The sequence below is a fragment of the Lepus europaeus genome, chromosome 14, assembly GCF_033115175.1.
Source record: "Lepus europaeus isolate LE1 chromosome 14, mLepTim1.pri, whole genome shotgun sequence".
In the NCBI taxonomy this organism is placed as follows: domain Eukaryota; kingdom Metazoa; phylum Chordata; class Mammalia; order Lagomorpha; family Leporidae; genus Lepus; species Lepus europaeus.
The window spans coordinates 29,958,087-29,971,112 of record NC_084840.1 but is presented as its reverse complement, the minus strand read 5'-3'; the positions used below and the strand labels follow the sequence as shown (position 1 = coordinate 29,971,112).

Here is a 13,026-nt window from a genome sequence, read left to right as displayed (position 1 = left end):
TATAAGTATAGAAATCTGTATTGATGGCACACATTTCACCTTTCCAATTTTTTAGAAAAAATATAGAATATAAAATATGTATTATTCCATAAGCTCATGAAAGTATTCATTTAACCAGTGGGAAAGTTATTTTGGAGCAAATAGCTACTTTTTAAAATATTGCCAAGTTTGAGGACAATGAAATGGAATTTGAGCCATAAAATGCAGCTCAAATAGCATTGTTTTATTTTTACCTAAAACAGTAAATAGTTTGCTTTTCCATGAGACTGGCTGCTGATGTATGTTTGTAATGAATCATGATTATATTGTAGCTGAGATATATTGAGATTAATGCATGCGTAACTACCCTCCCAGTCATCAAAATCATCACTGAGGATTAGAAATTGAACCATTCGATTCCCCTAAAATGTTCAACTTCTGCTTAATATTGTTAAAATGGCAAAAAAAAGCATATGAAATGGAATGCATGGATAATAATAAAACCTGTTTCTCAAATAGAAACAGAAATTCCTTCTCTGGTTGAACATTTGGCTTGAGATGTGTTTCTTCCAGGAAATAGCATCCGTTACCATTCACCTAGGCGAAGCTGCTGCAAGGCTAGCCAGCTGACAGATTTTTGATGGGATCACCTACTGTTGTTTCGGTGAAAGATAGAGTGGCCCGTCCACCGTTAATAAATTTAGTCGTCCTCTCTGTCTCCCTTGCCGGCCTTCTACTCGGAGGTGCAAGGGCTAGGGGCAGATGCAGTGTCTGGGAAGTTTTCCAAATTCCTCTTTAAAAAAGTTAGGCCATAAACACTGGCCTCACTAAGCAGGATCCTTCTGTCTATAACAAAGCTTCCAGCTGCACAGAAAATGTGCTTGGAGTACACATCATTTGAAGGACAAGACAGGGAGATCACAACTTTGGTTTGAACTGCTCCCTGGAGCTTTGGTGATTCCCGGAGAATAAGAAGTGCTTTCTACATGCAGGCACACTCTGGTACATTGCTGATTTCCTTTTTATTGGGAGCCTGGCTTTACTTTTAAGGCTCCCTTTAAAGTTGAAAATAACCAGGTCTTCATGAAGTTGCTGGTTTGACTCTTTGGCTTAATTATTAGCTTTGGTTGAAAGGTATAATTGAGATGAGACACGGCTTAAGTAAGTTTACCCAATTAATGAGTTAGAACAGGTTTTCAAAAACCAATTCAGTGGCTTTCTGAAAATTTTCTTTCCTAAATGCAGGGAGGTAAGTGTGTAGTCTTAGGTTTCCCTTATCTGTATATTCTCTTATTCACTCTCTGTGCAATGCAATGAGGTCATTATCTTTACCATCATAGCGCACGAGGAATTGAGGCTTGCTCAGGGTACAAAGCTATTCAATGTCATGGGGCAAACAGCAACTGGAGGCTTCTGATACAGAGGCCAGTGCTCCCCTCAAAAGGAAAAGGAGCCCTTGTAGACTGCTCTTTGGAATTTTTAGAATGAAAAAGCATGTAAGAGTGATAAATAAGAATGAGAGGTGAAATAATTATCACCCAACATGTCCATACTCAGCATAACTAAACTCTTGGGATTTGCCATTCAGTTTTCATTTTCATTTTCACACAACACACAGTGAGCAGTACTATCCTTATTTATTCATGTATTTGTGTCCTCAAAGATATTTGGGGATAACTCTTTCTTTTCCCACTGCAATCAATTTAAGAGTGTTACTAGAAGCTAGTTGTTTGAATTTTAAATGAGATTATTTTAAATGGTCTAATGGGTCATGTCCATGTTTTCTACTCTATTCCTTTGTATTTTGTGTAGTTTTAATATTTTGAAACAAATATAATGAACAAATTCTTGAGGCCACTAATAAAATGAGTTGTATTTTAATGTAGTTCGAAGATAAAGTTGTTCTTTGTTTTAAGTTATCCAATTCAAAATGTCTCACTTCAATTAAAATGATTTCTGAATAAAGAAGATCAATTCTGCTAAGACAATTATATATATGTAAATATTACATTTTGTACTTTGTATTTGAAAAAATCAGATTTCACCTCTCATGTTATTATTTGAAATGATTCATAACTCATTCCATGGTAATGAGAAATACGTGTTACTGTTGTAAGGAAAGTGGGTGTAGAACAGAGAGGAGACAGGATACAAACTTGTAGCCAGAATGAATTTATTCAGAGAAAATAAATTCTCAGGTGTGGGTGACCACTGTCAGCCTGCACACAGAATAAACACGTGGTAAGGCCCGGTCCTCAGCAGGCCGGGCGTTTTTATATCTGAGGGCGGACTAGGGGTCTGGAGGGGAGGTGGGGGTGACAGAGGTGAGTTTCTACATATGGGTTTTTCAAGTTTGGCACTTGCTTCCAAACCTGAGAAAGAATGTAGTGGGTGAGGTGAGGACCGACACAGGGTGAGAGATTGAATAGATCTCTGAGAAGAAAGCAGGCATAAGGGGTAAGTTCTGGATTTTAGAAGACGCAGGGGTAAGGGGTAGATTCCTCTTTTATCTACTTTCCGGCAAGGAGCTAGAAAGGCTGAGGGTTATGACTTTGTCCCATCAATCCTGACTCTGAATATAGGTAAGGAGATGGGACACCGGTTTCTTTCTGGCTACTTCCTGCTGTTTCGGGGTACTGACATGGGGTGGGGGTATCTATACCCTGGATCAGATGGATGGAAGAAGAGCAGTCTTGTGTTCTTTCTTCATGATGGCTTGGAAAATAGCAGTCGTTCGTTCCTGTAAGAACTTTTGAAATATGTTATTTACACATGGTCGGAATAGGAGCACTATGGTTATGAGGATAAAAAGGAGACATTGTCCATGATGAAAATGATGACTGAGACAAGGAGGACAAGGGGGGAAATAGGAAAACAGAGTCCTGTCCAGTTAAGGGGAAGACAGGCGTATGCCTGCAGGCTCCCATTTTGTTTAGTGTGTGCATGCCTGCAAGGGGTGGTGGGATGGAGTTAGTCTGGCCTGCTTCTAGTCCTGGGCTCCCTCTTTTCCTCCCTTTGCTTTTAGAAACCTGGGCTGCTGTTAGGGGTTAGAGGGAGAACTGTTCTTAATTCCTGGAGTAAAGTGGGGGTGAAATAGGGACCTGTGGTCAAGACAGGGTTCCAGCAGGAGCTGACCTCTTGAGGGGGCTACAGTACCAGGTTGAAAAAAAACTGCTTCCGTCTGAGGTTTGATGTGCATGGCCATCTAGAGTTTCATTGCTTCAAGTCTGGAGAAAATGAACCTAACAGGCAAATTAAATACACGGGGTCTAAAACAAAGGACAGCTAATATTATTAGGAAAGGTGTGATCCAAACCAGGAGGGAGTTTTCCCATTGAGAGGTAAGCAGAAACTGACAGAAGGGGATTGATAATAATCATTGGGCATTAAGACCTGGCCAGGCATATGAGGCCCAGATCTATCTACCTTTTCACATGGGATACTAGGAGAGATATCATAAGAGAGATGTGAACCTCCTTAGGGAAGGCACCTTGTTGACTTCCATTACCTAGCTGGCCTGAATAGGTTAGTATCCAATAGGTGGCCACAGCTGTGCCTATAATGCTACTGACCCTAGACTGTCTCCTAAATGGTGGTGGTTACTTTGGAAGCTGTATAGAGTGAATGGCTTTTTCAGCATAGGGAGGGCCAACAGGGTCTGACCTGGGAGTCCTTCGATCCTGGGGCACTTCTGTTCCAGTGGCCCAGCTGTTGGCAGAGCTCACAGGGGTCTTCAGAGGCCGGCTTCTGTCATGACGGCTGTCTGTCCAAAGCTCTGGCTTTCCACATTGAAAACCAATGCCACTTGGGGTGGACTGGCCTTGTTGAGACTCCTTGATGGCAGCTCACTGTGTAAAGCTGTTATTAATTGGCTTATCACCTACCCTCACATTGCTCCTGCTGCCTAGCTTGCATCTCTTCCTCCTGGTTTTTGTTAAAGTGGACCACAGAAGAAGCCTTTAGGATGTCAGCCAAGGGGTGCTCAACCGCATCCCTAATCTTTGGTGGTCTATGCTAGAAATCTGTGTTCATAGACATGTTATGCCAGTATTCTTTCTGTGAGATAAGACAATGCCGTTCTAGAATCAAAATGATGACCACCTTTTCCAACGTGACTATAAATTTTGAAGTCATTAGTAAAACTTCTTATCTCTCCTTAGTTTGGTTTTAAAAGGGAAATTTTGCCTGTTTACTGTGCCCATGGCAAAAGCTATACAATATTTCATTATTCAAATACTAGAAAAACATTGCTTCTGTCACTCAACCCTCTTCAATATTTGCTTTATATATTTTTACTGTATACAATATTAGAAAAAATATGCATATGAATAAATGTACCAAAATACAACATTGCTTAATATTGGAAATTATTGGACTTAATATTGTAAATCAAATCTGTCAAAAATTATCTTTGAGCAGAATAATGAAACAGATAAAACTTTTTGGGGGAACTTGTCTTTGTTCCCTCTTCTTTGTAGGTAGAAGTGTTCATTTAAAACTTTAATCTTCAGGAAGAATGCATTGTTACTAATTTATATAGGCACAAATGTAATTAGACAAACCATTTGATTTTTTATGCCTCTGTTTTCTTTTATTTAAAATTGGCATAATATTCCCACTTATAATAATGGTATCTAAAAGATAGGTGAAGATTAAAGAGACAGTCCACTTAATGAATCACACACATTGCCTGTCATATAGATTATTTAACACTCATTAAATATTAACTGTTAGCTTTTGCTTATTTAGAAAATGTTTATCAAGCCCCTACTATAATACAGGAACTTTTCTAAGTAAGAATATCCTGCAGTTTTAAAAAATCAGTATTCTATTAATCCATTTACTGTTACATATACAATCTATATGTGCCTAAATGTTATTATAATGAGGTATGCATAACATGCAATATTCTGTATTACAATGTGATATTTAATGTTATTGAAAATAGTTAAGCTACCTAGTATTGAGACATTCTCAAGACTACATTTCTGATGATCTAATCTCTCTCAGCTATCAAATTGAGGGTTGTCTTCTATGACAAATGTTTCTAATCTCTAAAATTCTAATTCTATAAATATGGGATATTTAAGTAGCTCCCAAAGTTTAAAAATGGAGATTTTTGCCAAGATATTTGTGAGTTTAAAAATCCCTAGATCTTTGAGCTGATGGATTTGCTATGATTTTTTCATATAACATTATATTTACAACTTAATGTAAATTTAGATTTCTCTTTCCATCTTGAAAATTTAGTGTTATGGAATGAATTCATCATCAACAACAAAAAATGGATAGCCAGTTCTGGGACTATATCACAGGGAATAAAGCAGCATCAAATCCAATATATTTTCTTGATCCTTTAATTAGAAAATTATGTGAGTACCTATGTTGTAAAGATTCCCAGTTACAATGGGATTAATAATACAAGAGTTCTTCAAAAAAGTTGTGGATAAGTGAAATTAAAAGATAAGTTTATTGGTGTGCAAGAAAATCTAGAAATCCATATGTGTAGATTTCAAATTTTTTGCACCCCAATAAACTTTTATTTTCACTTCCTGTGAACATTGTGAAGTACATTCATACTTCTTTTTTTTTTTTTTTTTTTTTTTGACAAGCAGAGTGGACAGTGAGAGAGAGACACACAGAGAAAGGTCTTCCTCTTTCCGTTGGTTTACCTTCCAATGGCTGCTGCAGCCGGTACACCGCGCTGATCTGAAGCCAGGAGCAGCTGATCGGAAGCCAGGAGCTAGGTGCTTCTCCTGGTCTCCCATGGGGTGCAGGGCCCAAGGACTTGGGCCATCCTCCTCTGCACTCCTGGGCCACAGCAGAAAGCTGGCCTGGAAGAGGAGCAACTGGGACAGAATCCGGTGCCCTGACCGAGACTAGAACCCTGTGTGCTGGCGCTGCAGGTAGAGGATTAGCCTATTGAGCCATGGCACCGGCCCATACTTCCTTTTTCAAGAGAGGAATAGTAATCACAGCATCCTCTTCCTGATGCATCTAGAAGGAGAGAGCATTGTTTCTTTGGAGGAAAATCATGCTCATTTTTTTTTCAGGAATGCAGAGTAAATCTACTTGATTTACACAAATAATTTAGTTCTTTCCCTGTGTTTCTAGTAATCTGAGTGAAACCTGCAAAAACAGCACTAAAATATTGTTCAGGTTGGCATCCCAAAGGTGACCCTCCCTCTCCTTGTCACTTTTTGTTTCCTATTAGCAAAAACAAGTCCATGGTTATTTTGGGGGAAGGAATGACTATTGTAGTATTGGATGCCAATCACACCAGCCTTTTAAATTGCCTTTACTGGTGACCCTGCCCAGAAATCAGGAACTGCCTTTGGGGAGATCTTTGTAGCAAACCACTGGGGACATGCGTGCACATGTGCACCTGGATGTAATTCCCTTTTATTTGTCTTCACGAGAAATGTGATTACTGATGTAGAATATCTTGCAGATGAGAACTCTGTGCAGTCTCTTCACAATAATGCTGTTCAAGGACACTAAATGTTGTCATATATTTTTGTCTTGTGGTTTTCATCATCCCCAAAATGGCTAAACTAAAATGCTTTAGTATACAAAATGCAATTAACTTCCAAAGCATGAACAGAGAACTATAACTTCCCCCACCCAATATTCTTTAAAAATATTTATTTTATATATTTTACTATGTGATATTTATGACTTATTATTTTTAATGTATTAGGCATTTAAATACTTCATTAAACGAAAGTTGATTATAAGCAGTTACAGTGAAGGTGCAAGAGGCTTCTTCAGATAGACTAATTAGTAAAAGCATATTAATTTTGACCTTCAACACCCTTGGTGTCCCAGTATTTGTTTTCCCTGAAGTGGGAGCAAGTAATTTTTGCCACAAAATGCTTTTATGAAAAAAACACATATTCACACACACATAAAGAGCCATACAAAACCCTAATTCATTACAAGGCAGATTTAAATCACAAATTTAACTTAACCCTTGAAGTTAAATGTTGGCCATAGTTGTTGAAGAACAAATATATGAGTCTACTCTGAGATCTACCAGTGTAACATACGGACAATCATGATACAGAAAAATCAAGGCAAGAGTCAGAATGTGGAATGAGAAGTCAAAGGGAAGGAGAAATGGCTCTCAAGGATGAGTCTTGGTCTGTTTTCTGACAGTATGAGAAGAGATGAGAATGTGTGCTGAATTCATCTGTATGTACTGTGAAGGCCAAAGGTCCCAGTGCACATCTTAGAATGAAAAGAAGTCAGACTAACCCATGGTAACTAGGGAAGTTGAGAGTCAATATTTCAATTGTCTTGTTTTCACTGCATTTAGCAGAGAGGTGTAAGTATGTGCTTACGAAGTACCTCTTAATGAACTGATGACATTGGTAACTTCAAGAGCTCCATTCTTTTTTCTCATTCACAAAATTAATCATAAAGACCAATTTCTGAATACATTTGTTTTATTGAACCCTAACATTTTTAAAGTGGTTCTTTTTATAAAAATTTTATTTATTTGAAAGGCAGAGTTACAGAGAGAGAAGGGGAGAGATAGAGAACAACAGCTTCCACCCACTGGTTCACTCTCCAAATGGCTGCAATGACCAGGGCTGAACCAGGCCAAAGCCAGCAGCCAGAAGCTTCCTAGGGCCCAAGCACTTGGACTTTCTTCTGTTGCTTTTCTAGGCACATTAGCAGGGAGCTGGATTGGAAGTAGGGCAGCCAGGACTTGAACCAGCACCCATATGGGATGCTGACGTCACAGGCAGTGGCTCCATCTGCTAAATCACAAGACTGGTTGCTAAAATGGCTCATTTTGAAATACATTTCAATAATAATGCTTTTTTTTCAATATTGATGGTTGCTAGATGGCTAGTCAACTGAGCTGACACTGAGCACACTGATATTGTATGTTGATCTTTGCACAGAAATAGACTATTTGCTAGCTGCTAACACTTTTTAAATCTATCTTCCCATTTCTTTTGTTATCAGATGCATTATCCCCTGATATACAAGTTGCACATGGATTCCCTTTCATGCCACACAAATAGACACATACTTTTTACCACATCCCCAGGGTTTTTTACATAGTCTCAGATGTAAGCTCTCAGTGTTTTTTTCTTCTAACATGTTGGGCATTTCAGAATCTTCTCAAGGACATCATTGCTTTAAAAAAAAGTCATCTCTTAATTACCTTCTGCATCAATATAACATGGATTCATTGTAGTTCCTTTCTTACTCAGTCTGGGAAGAAAGGGGAACTCTGAGCAGAGAACTAGTCAACGGGGCTAGCACTTCTGAAGGTAACTCCATTTTGATTTAATAAGTCAAGCTATTCTGTAAATATATTGCTGGAAGAATTAAAGCAGGTAAAGAATTATGAGTATCTTTATGTCAGGATAAATATGACTCCAAGAGCCGGGTGGAGAGTAAGACTAAGTTTGTTTCTACCCAGAGGGCCTCGCTCCATTAATACCGTTGTCCAAGTGCAGGGTATTCTAGTAATAAAATGGTCAAGAGTTAGGTCTTTCAGCGCTGGATTTTTGTGGTCTGAAGACATGTCCTGCAAACTCGTGCATGCACAGTTCCATTAGAGTGGGGACAGGTCCACACACAGGCCACACCGGCAGGGTGTGTGTGTCTTGAAGGAGGTTTGTGGACATAGCCGTCACACCCTTGTTTGGAGACTAAAAGAAAGGAAGCTCAGTTGCTTGTGTTCTCTTGGCTGAGAAGCAGTCTCTCCACTTGGAAATTCTTCAACCTGAAGTGCAACTCCAAGAGAGAGAGGTGTGCAGAGGAAGACGGAAGAGAAACACCTACTTAGGCGTTCAGGCCACCCGAGTCGTCTCAGCCAAGGGGCAGCCAGAGCATTCCCACAGCAAAGGGGTTTCTAGGGAAATTTTGTGAAGGTAGAGTGAGGCCTGGGAGGAAATTTATGGGAATAATTCAGTGGTCCTCTCTCTCTTACAAGCACAAAGTTGAAAAACGATGTAGATGCTTCTCTCAGTTACTCCTTCCCTTTATTTTTTTTTTAAATAGTTTATTTGAGAGGCAGAGTTACAGACAGAAAGAGGGAGAGGCAGAGAAAAAAAAGAGACCTTCCATCCACTGGTTCACTCCCCAATGGCCAGAGCTGGGCCAGTCTGAAGCCAGGAGCCAGGAGCTTCTTTCAGTCTCCCATGCAGGTACAGAGGCTCTAGCACTTGGGCCATCTTTCAGTGCTTTTTCAGGTCATTAGTCTGGAGCTGGTTTGGAAGAGGAACAGCTGGGACTAGAACTGGTGCCCCTATGGGATGTTGGCACTGCAGATAGCAGCTTAGGCCACTGTGCCACAGCACCGGCCCCTGCTTCTTCCTTTTGCTTTCTTTCCCTGAAACCTTTTCCTTCTGTGTTTCGTGTCCATGGTGAATGTTATCAATTGCCTGAGACAGAAACCTGGAAGAGCCTGGAGTGTGTCTCCTCACTCTCTCCCTCCTGTTCCATCAAGTATTCCTCCTCTAGCCATTCTTCCTCTCATACATTTCTCGGTGCTGCTGGCCTCACTGCCCTGACCACTGCCCAGTCCTAATCTAATGCTATAGGTTTATCTGGCTATGGTTTGCTGTGCTTCAAACCACTGGGTCTTGCTGTTCCTTTGCCTAAAATCCTTCCATAGTTTCCCAGTGAGATGCCCTACCTACCTGACCTCTTGTCTGCTCACCTAGTTGCCTTGCAATAGACATATACGTATACAGGCTCCACTCTCCACCCACATGCCTCCTGGTTTACTCTCCAGCTCAAGGTCTGTCTTTAAGTACCAGATGCTTGATGCCCAACACTTTGAAAATACACATCCCTCTGCCTGGCAAGCTCTTCCCTACTGGCAAGACCTTTGCTTTGCTGTCTCCTAATTGCTCCTCATCACTGAAGCTTTAGCTTAGATCTTCCTCTGGTCTCCTGGTAACCCCACTCCACCCCCATTCTATGTCTTCTTCACTTACCTGGCTCCTAAGTAGACTGAAATTATGACTGTCTTCTTTGCAGTTTTAGCATTTCTGTTTTGTGCAGCATAAGACACACTCCAGATGCTCAATAAATGTTGAATAAAGAGTTGATTAAATGAGTGATATAGAAAAGGATAATCCATAAGAAACATTGCTTGACAATAAGAATTTCTTAATGGTGAGATTCAGTAAGTGTTAAAACACATTACAGACTTCTGAAAGCTACCGTTTTAGGGATCTTGATAGTTTAGAGTGATAACTTCATTTATTCAGTCTATTGGCATTAGATGTTAAAGACAGTATATTCTAAGCTGTGTAATACTAGAAGCAAAAATAAAATCTTATCAATGATCATCAGTTGCTGGGAAGTGACTTCTGCAGCGACTGTCACAGCTAGAGTGCTGTATCAGGAATTGTTTCTCCTGTGCTATGGTTATCACATTGTGTTGTTGGAAACAAGGTTGTCACACATCCCAGAGATACAAGATCTCTTTAGCCTTATTAAATTTTGAGGTTAATGAATATTTTGACACTTTTACCTATACATATCATTAGGGCTTATTGCAATAGGTTTAAGATGACAGTCATAATAAACATATACAGTACAATAAAAAGCACTTTTAATCTTGAAAGTGCTTTATAAACAACAGTGATCAATGCTATGGATGGATTAACAGCATCATACTGATTGAATTCTATTTCAAGGACAATGGAGGTATTGATGTTGGCATCTGGTCAGAAGGTAGCCACGGTGGCGGTCACGTGTGATGGTTCTGCATTCAGGCATCCCCAGCTGCAATCATGCTCCTTTACATGCTGGTGGGCAGCTTCGCACATGTTGCTCCTCCAGCCTGAGGCTCCACCTCCTCCTCTGTAAAATCAAAGTTTCAATGCAGGAGTCACTATAAAGGATTGGCAAACAGTATCTTAGTGATGATTTTTATGAATGCATGTATATTCAGCATTATGTCTCTCAGGACTTCAATTGTAGACCTTCCCATTCCATACATGTATCTTATGTGGCTAACCCACATAAATTTTGATGATGGTCTGCTATGACCTTTCTCTATCACTTAGCCTGAAGATCATTTACTTCACTTTATTTAGACTAAGAGCTTAAGATCTTTGTGGGTTTTTTTTCTTGCATTTCTACTTTCTCTAGAAGCTTTACACTTTCTACATCTTATTTATGCCCTTCTGGTGGCTACATTTGAATTTGAACATGCAGTTATAAACATAATTTTATTTCTACTCCTTTCTCCATAATAAGTCTTAAAAAATAAGACTCAGCATGTCCAGTTTATCACCAACCAAAAACTATATTGATGTTATTAATGTTATTAATTTTTTTAAAAAATAAATATTTAGAAAGTATTTCTTACCAGGTTTCCCCTTTTATTTTCTATAATCTGTATTTCAAACTTTTGGCTCCACTTTCTATATACATATTTAAATGAAGGACTTTAATCATTCATTTAGTCCATATACAATTCTTTTACAATTTTACCCCATCAGCCAAATGGTGTGATTGCTATTGTAAAGAGAATATTAGTCAAACAAGTACAGTCCCCAACCTTAGGGAATTTACAGCCTGTAGTAAAATCATGCATCAAACATATAACTAACTAATTACAAGTGACTTCTACATCCAGTTATGAAGCACATAAAAATTTTCCTGATGGGAAAATATTGAACCTGGAAAAATTCTGTTAAAAATGTGGTCATTTAAATAGACCACGTTGAGCAACTATGGGGTTGAGGAATTGTGGGATCAAAATCCCAGAAGCAAGGAAGATCCTTTTGTAAGCATTTTATTTATCATTATTTTTCTTTTTATTGTTTTGCTAATTCTAATCTTACACAGGGCAAGAAAAAACAAACAAACAAACATGACTTGGACAAAACGTTCTGAGTCCAGGGTCCATTAGGAAAGTGACATCTTGTACTCATGCCATGGTGTAGTTGAAATCCTAGCAGTAAGGACAAATCATAAATTGACTAGCCTTCCCAGAGCCTGAGATACAGTCTTAATCTCAACTACTCGTAGGCTCAAATTTATCTTCCTTCCAGAAATATTTAAATATTTGCTAAAATTGATAACATCAACCAAAGTCCCAGAGTCCACTCTTCTTTATACAATGTCTATAACAATAAATGTGTATCTGTGTGTAATGTTCAGATATACTTCAAAAATCACTACGGTTAATATTGTCAAGAAAGTAAAATATGTAAATTTAAACAATGAACTAAAATGTATTAAAATAGGAACTCTAGAACTGAAATAACTAAAATTAGAAACTTAATAGAATTCCAATCCACCTGTAATAAAGTATATGGTATTGAACTTATTATCCTATACAGCTATGGAACTTGGAAAAATATATAAAATACTTAGAGCCCTTTTACAGCACCAGTGCCGAGTGACTGTGTTTGAGTGAAGGGAAGCAAATGAATTGAGCTACATGCTTACTCCAGCTTTCATCTCAAAGGTATTTTCTAAATGACAGAGGTAGAAATGTGGGGCTCAAACAGAGATGTTCAGACCTCGACTTGAGAAGGCAAAAGCTGGAACTCGGGGCTGCATATGTGGCTTCCATTTGGTGGAGAAGTTCTCACAGAGAGCCCAATGCTGAAAAGTAACTTAATAGATGTGTATTACAAATCTTCTCTTGTGTCCCTAGCCAGCTTTTGGTATGGTATCATGAGAAACCTAGCAAAAATTATCTACTTGGTAGTAGGAGCTAACTTAGATTTTTTTTTTTTTTTTTTTGACAGGCAGAGTGGACAGGGAGAGAGAGAGAGACAGAGAGAAAGGTCTTCCTTTTCCGTTGGTTCATCCTCCAATGGCCGCTGCGGCCGGCGCACCACACTGATACGAAGGCAGGAGCCAGGTGCTTCTCCTGGTCTCCCATGGGGTGTAGGGCCCAAGCACTTGGGCCATCCTCCACTGCACTCCCGGGCCACAGCAGAGAGCTGGACTGGAAGAGGGGCAACCGGGACAGAATCCGGAGCCCCGACTGGGACTAGAACCCAGTGTACCAGTGCCACAGACGGAGGATTAGCCTATTGAGCCAAGGCG

General features: G+C 39.3%; 1 protein-coding gene across 1 annotated transcript in view; it reads left to right on the top strand.

Annotated features, from left to right (window-relative positions):
- The window catches only part of USH2A (usherin), an 855,126-nt gene that overhangs the window by 326,854 nt on the left and 515,246 nt on the right, over positions 1-13,026 (top strand). The gene's annotated exons all lie outside the window — the stretch shown is intronic.